This window comes from Quercus robur, chromosome 5, assembly GCF_932294415.1.
Source record: "Quercus robur chromosome 5, dhQueRobu3.1, whole genome shotgun sequence".
Lineage (NCBI taxonomy): Eukaryota > Viridiplantae > Streptophyta > Magnoliopsida > Fagales > Fagaceae > Quercus > Quercus robur.
The window spans coordinates 41,588,682-41,595,808 of record NC_065538.1 but is presented as its reverse complement, the minus strand read 5'-3'; the positions used below and the strand labels follow the sequence as shown (position 1 = coordinate 41,595,808).

Below are 7,127 nucleotides of genomic sequence, written 5' to 3'. Positions count from 1 at the left end.
ATTGTCCTATTATTCATTCCCTATGGGCTTTCATGCTTCAGGCTTTTGGTATTCATTGGGTTATGCCGGGTTCGGTGGCGGGTTTGTTATCTAGTTGGCATCAATGGCTTGGGAAGCATAATTCGGAAATTTGGAACTTGGTTCCAGGGTGCTTAATGTGGATTGTGTGGCTGGAGCGAAATCGTCGATCTTTTGAAGATAAAGAGAAAACGTTGGAGGAGTTAAAGATTTTATGCCAACGCAGTCTAATGGAGTGGTCTCATTGCTGGGGTTTTACTGAGTGTTCTTCCCTCTCTGAGTTTATGCCTTCCCTTAGCTTAGTTTCCTGACTTCTCTCTTGCTTTTGTGTTGTGTAGTGTTGTGCTGTGTTACTGTTTTATTGCTGTTGTGTTGTGTTGTTGTTCATCATCATGAACATCTTGTACTTCTCTTTTCTTTTTTTTTCCTCTTTACTATAAGTTTTCTATTTACCTATCAAAAAAAAATAATTCCTTTAAATATTAGTAATAATTATGGTTGTAGTATAATTTTTTTTTTAGAAGAGTTGTAGTTTAATAATAGTACCAAGTACATGTACTTACTAAATGCAGTAATGAAAAAACAAAAGAAATAAAAATCAATGTGCAAAAGTTAAAGCTAGGCACGTGGGTGGTTGGAGATAAGTTGAAAATTTCGAAAACTTTTGACTCATTTAATGACTTCAGTATTCACGTGGGGAGTGGGACTCTAGTGTACTAAACAGGATACGGCAATTGGCATTCAAAAATAGAAATACTAAAGAACAGAGAAGCGGAAAAGTCGAAGAAAAACAGAGAACGGAGAAGAAAAGGCAAGGAAGAAGAAGCTAAAGCAGGTGGGGAGACTGCGATTGACCAAATGGAAGTGGCCGGAGACATGGAAGTGACCGGCGATGTGGTGGTGAGTGGCTGTGACGACAAAAACTGATGATTTTGGCCTTTTTTTTTTTTTCTTTTCAGATTCTCTGTTACAATTTTATTTTATTTTTTATTTTTTAGATTTTAGTTCAAAATTTGTTTGGCATAAAAATTTTGAGGGTGTTCCTGATATTGCTTGAGGGTGTTCCTATTTTTTTTTAAGGGTAAACAAATAAAAAAATTTAAATTATTATATATAATTTTTTTTTTTTTTTTTTCAAGTCAGGGTGTTCCTGGGAACACCCTGGACTCTGAGTGGCGTCGCCACTGCCTATGAATAATTAAATGTTCTGCACAAACATATCAACGGTATCTATAAAAAAAAAAAATCAAAACAGAAACAAATTACAAGTCTGCATGATATGTCGTAGTCTCCATGCATATAGACTATACATTGCTATAGAAAATCAATGATCCAGGAAAAGTCCTATTGAAATTATAGTAACAAAAATTAAACAACAAATTTATGATCTACTACCAAAAATAATTACTGTGAAAACATACAGACAAAAAGACAAATAACATCATGAGCAAAAGAAACTGAAAATAGATGATGTACCTGAACCATCTCAGGAGGCCCCTCATCCTTTGCGAGCACCCACTTAGTAAGATATATTGAGAAAAGGAAGCTTATAATACATATGGAGAAGACAAAAACAATGATTGGAGAAGTTTTTGCTCCAACGTAAAAGATTGCACCTAGTCCCAAAAGTAGAAATACTAAAAGAACACGGACATTTATTCCCATGAGAATCCGAAATATCTGCAAAAAGAACTTAATACTATCAACACAAGGGAAAACCAAACCAAAAACTAATATATGATAAAACAAGACAATAGAAAAATGCCATAAAATGAAATGGAAAAAAAAAATTTATAAATCCTACACATCAGAAGTAATTACAAAATAATTACAATGTAGAGATAAACAGTACTTCATTGTCATAAAAAGAAAAAAACTATGCATTTTCCCCAGTCAAAATTGTCATTACATTTAGGAAAAATAGTTATTTTATAACTAGTTACAATATTTTATCTAACTCTAACGCCAAGAGCCATGTAGCTCAGTGGTAATTTTTTTTTGATATGTAAGTATAAAACTATTATAAATGATAGAAAAAAGAGAAATACAAGAAGTTCATGATGATGAACAACAAGGGAAATCAGGAAACTAAACTAAGGGAGGACAAAAACTCAAAGAGAGAAGAACAATCAGTAAAACCCCAACAACAAGACCATTCCAAAAGACTACGATGGCATAAAAGCTTTAACTCATCCAACGTCTTCTCTTTGTCCTCAAAGGATCGAGATTTCGTTCCAACCACACAATCCACATTAAGCACCCTGGAACCAAGTTCCAAATGTCCGAGTTATGCTTCCCATGCCACTGATACCAGCAAGATAACAAACCTGCCACCGAACCTGGCATAACCCAAAGAATACCAAAGGCCTGAAGCATAAAAGTCCAAAGGGAATGGGTCACAGGACAATGAAGAAGAAGGTGATTTACCGACTCCCCATCACAGCAACACAAACAACACCTATTAGCCAAAGGGCGACCCTTAAGCATTAGATTATCCAGAGTGAGGGTCTGACCATGCGCAGCAGTCCACAAAAAGAACGCCACGTGCTTAGGAATCTTTGGTTTCCAAACCCCCTTCCAAGGAAACAAAGAAATCAAAGCAACCCGAATTGCAAGGTAGTAAGACCGAGTGTCAAACTTACCATCCCCTTTAAGCTGCCAGTAAAGGGTATCACTCCTAGTACCCTGAGGAATACGAGATTGGATGAGCTGAAGTAGAGAATATGATGCATCCAACTCTCAATCTTCAAAAGCTCTATAAAACGTTAAATTCCACACTCTAACAGTACCCCCTTCAGGAATCCATAAAACCTTAGAGATACAAGCATCCTTGACCGCTGAACACACATAGAGCTCAGGATAGAGATCTTTTAGAGTAGTGTCACCAATCCACCTATCATGCCAAAAGCGGATGCGAGTACCTTCACCCACTACAAAAGACAGATGCTTAGAAAAGCTCTCCCATCCTTCATTAATGCTTCTCCATAGGCCACACCCATGAGACCTTTCAAGAAGAGCCAGGGTTAAAATCCCCCCTCCCCCATTGTTTTAACTACTCCCTCCACCTCAAATTATTAGTTCTTCATTCCATTTTGGGATGTCTCAAAATGTAGTCCTCTTTAAAGAGTCAATATATATAATATTGATATTCCTAACTTATCATTTACTTCATTCAAAAAGTTTTTCAAACTTGATCCCTTTTATTTGAATGACTACATTACATGATGTTCTCTTGAAAAGTCGGATTTTCTAAACAAGACCAACAATATGGGATGGAGGGAGTATCTAATTAACAAAATAAATAAAAACATATTTGTCTAACTCTGACAAAGCACAGTTGCACTGTTAGTTCAAAGCTATGAAAGGTTACACCATGTTGTTCTGTCTGTGAAAAGCTATAAATTTAAAAATGGAGAGAGAGAGAGAGAGAGAGACAAAGGCTGTTAGCAATGCAATACTATTTAACACAATACAGCTCCATCATACCAATCACAAATCATAAGCACAATGAAAGAAGAAAAGTACTAAACGTAGTCCACTAAGAATCAAAAGCGTACATGAATCTTGCACCCCAAGAAAAACACATACGCTTTGCTACAAGTGATCATATATTAATCTGACAATGAGACCAATTCACACAAAAAAAGAACAAATGAAGAAACAGGTTCAATCCCATAACAGGCTTTTTTGTATTGAATTGTATTTACCAATGGGGTGTGAACTTTACTACGCATGCTGGGGAAAACCCTCGGCCTGTCAGCGTATGGCCCAAGATTACCACCTTCAACGTCGTTATCCATGAACATTGTAAGAGTGTTTGAATTTACCCTCCGAAACTGGGGCAAGTCGCCCCCCGAGCTTGGCCGCTGAATTTTGAATGACCTGCTAAGACCAACAATTCCATCATAAACAATCCAGAAAATCGTGAACTTCATAAATTAAATTGACATTTAAGCTAAACTATGATTCTAAAATCCTACTTCTGAATTTGTGAAACAATGCAATGTATGAGCTAAAAAGCGTCCAAATTTCAAACTAGATTAAATGTCAATTCAATTACAAAAAATTCAAACTTACATTCAATAAACGCAGAATCAGAAAATTAGAAAACAAAAACAATGATAAAAGAATCAAACTAGGTTAAATGTCAATGTAATCCAGAAATTAACACTTTTTACACTATCGAAATTCACACTAATTTCATAACAACAATTCGAATGCTCATTTTGGTTTCCGAGAAAATGAAACAACCTAAAAGACCTTTAAAAAAATCATTTTTTTTTTTATATTTACTCATTTTCCAAACAACCAAACAGAGCAATATACATTCTTCATTGAAATGACAAATGATCATTTCCTACCTAAAACCTCAATTTAATTTTTTTTCTCGGAAACCAAACATGAATCACCAAAACCCAAAAAGATCCGAAATTGAAAAACGAGAAACCCTAAGAGCCTGTTTGGTTTGCCAACTCAAAACATAGTGTTCAGTGTTTAAACACTGAACACTAGTGTCCAAATTTAAGAACAACACGTTTGGTTTGCCAACTTGAAATAGGATTGTTTGAAAATTAGTACTCAAAAACCATTGTCTGAAACACTATTTTTGAAACATGGTCTGGGCATATTTCAAACAATGAACAGCGTTTTTTGATGGCATTATTGTAATAAAATTGCCACTGAAGTTTCACTGTTCCCGGACCCACTGACCAGCTTTTTCCTAAAATTTGTCTCCTCTCCTCTCTACTCTCATCTCTTCTCAGTCTTCACGCCCAAAATTCATCTCACCTGGATTGACACTGGATTTTCACTGTGAACAAACCCAGATCAATATCACAACCACCTTTTTCGCCTAGCAACATTCATTTCACTAGTCATTTGCCTAGCAACAATCACCCACAACACGGACCCAAATCACTGCTACACCACCAGCCACCCCAGCAAATCACAACAACAATCCCAAAACAAAAATTCGAAGAAAAACCCACCATCAATTCATGCCAATCTTTAAAGTGATCAGACTTGCCACTGCCACTGAACCCCAACAAACCACCAATCACCACCACCATGCCACACGCCAACCGGAAAAGCCATTAAATCATAAACCAACAAACCCATTAAATCAGAAAACCAACAAACCCATTATTTTGGTACCCACGCGATCAAAATCCAATCTCCACAGAACCCACGCGATCAAAACTCCAACGGAATGGAGCCCACACCGATCTAAACTCGATCTCCACGGAACGTCGGAACCCACTCGATCAAAACCCCATTGGAACGAAACCCATGCAATCAAAACCCGATCTCCATATACGTTGATCAAAACTCTGATCTCCATAGAACCCACGTTGATTAAAACTCCATTGGAAGCCACCTGATCTTCTTCCGCCAATCGAAACCCCATCGAAACCCACCCAAAATCAAAACCCACCTCGCCACGCCGATCGGTGAACGGAGCCGTGAATCTTCTTTGGCGTCGATGGAGATGAGGACGTGCGTGGGTTTGGCGTCGGCTGATCGGCTGATCGGTGAACGGAGCCGTGGATCTTCTTTGGCGTGGGTTTGGCTTTTTTGTTTTCTGCTCTGAGTGAAGACTGAAGACTGAAGAGAAAGGGATAAAGACAGAAGAAAAGGAAAAGAAGGGATAAAAAACGGATTAAAAAATTATTATTTAATACGTTAGTCAGCTTTTTTTTATCAAACAAAACATACATACCAAACACATATTTTACATTTTTTAAACACTGAAAAACATTGTTTAAACAATGATACCAAACACATTTTTTTGTTTTATTCACACTAAAAACACGTTGTTCAACAACACTTTTTAAACCACAATTTTTACATCTTTTTAAACAACAATTTTTAAAAACTACAACCAAACGGGCCCTAAGTAACATCACGAAATTCCAAGATCTAAAATCAGAGAGAGAGAGAGAGAGAAGAATCTAAGAAGCAAAAACGACAACGTATTGAGTAGAGACAGAGAGAGAGAGTACCTTTGGCACGGTGGGTCAATGAGAGCAGTACTGAGAGATGAGTACGATTTGCGTTATTGGTTTTGTGAAAATGAAACAAAATTTGATGTGAGTGCGAAACTTAGATCTAAAAATTAGAAAAAAACACAGGCGTAGAGTTAATATAAATAATAGTAGTAAATAGGAAGTGACAGAGCTAGAGTTAGAAGACTAATGACTCTGTGTATTTCTATCTATTTCTCTATATGATAAAGATTTGTTTTTTCGATTCTATATAATACTTATCATCTCGACTTGACTCCACCAATGGAAGAACAGTTTATATGTTATTGGATATCAGTCAATCTGACAAATTCCTATGCAAATAGGAAAATGTTTTTTTTTTTTTTTTGTTGGTTCAAAAGTTAGGCATATTCCATTTTATTTCCTTACCTATTGTTGTTGTTGTCGTGGGTAGAAATGGTGTTCCATGTATCGGGAAAGATGCCATGTCACTTGTCCAATTATATTTTGCCATCTAATCTACCACTCCACAAAACTGTTTTTTTTTTTTCTTTTTTCTTTTTCTGTTTTTGCTAGAGTTCTACGAATGTATTGAATTTATATAATCAATAAAGTTACAATCTTTTTTCTTTTTTCTTTTTATATAATCAATCGGTTGTAACTCAGAATATATTGAATTTATCTTTTTCTCAATAAAGTTACAATCTTCTTATCCAACAAAAAAAAAAAAAAAAAATTCTTATGATTTTTTATTTTCAAAAAACCTTTTTATTATTAATACTAATATTTGTACTTTTTTATTTTTTTTTTAAATATTTGTACCTAAAAATTCTTGTGTTTTGGGGTTCTTTGGTTCAAATCTAACTTATATAGTAAACTAACGGGTATCTAAACTTAACAATAAAGTCAAATGATATGGAGATGACATGATATGCTATTATATTATTTACATAAGCTCAAAAAAAAAGGGTTTTTTTTTTTCAAATCTGAAAAAAAAAAAATTAATTTTAATTACCATTGTCAATGATACCTCACTCTTTGGATTTAGCTTTTGTCTTATTATATTTCTTCTTCTATTTTTCTTTTTTTTAGATATTGCCCTATTATATTTCAAGCCAACAACAG

General features: G+C 35.2%; 1 long non-coding RNA gene across 1 annotated transcript; it reads right to left on the bottom strand.

Moving 5' to 3' along the window:
* Positions 1 to 1,359: 1,359 nt before the first annotated feature.
* On the bottom strand, positions 1,360 to 6,360 carry LOC126725967 (uncharacterized). Its single transcript, XR_007655660.1, has 3 exons — positions 6,021 to 6,360; positions 3,726 to 3,900; positions 1,360 to 1,698 (listed from the first exon to the last, which is right to left on the bottom strand). It is a non-coding gene; the product is annotated as an uncharacterized LOC126725967 (long non-coding RNA).
* Between the last annotated feature and the right edge of the window lie 767 nt (positions 6,361 to 7,127).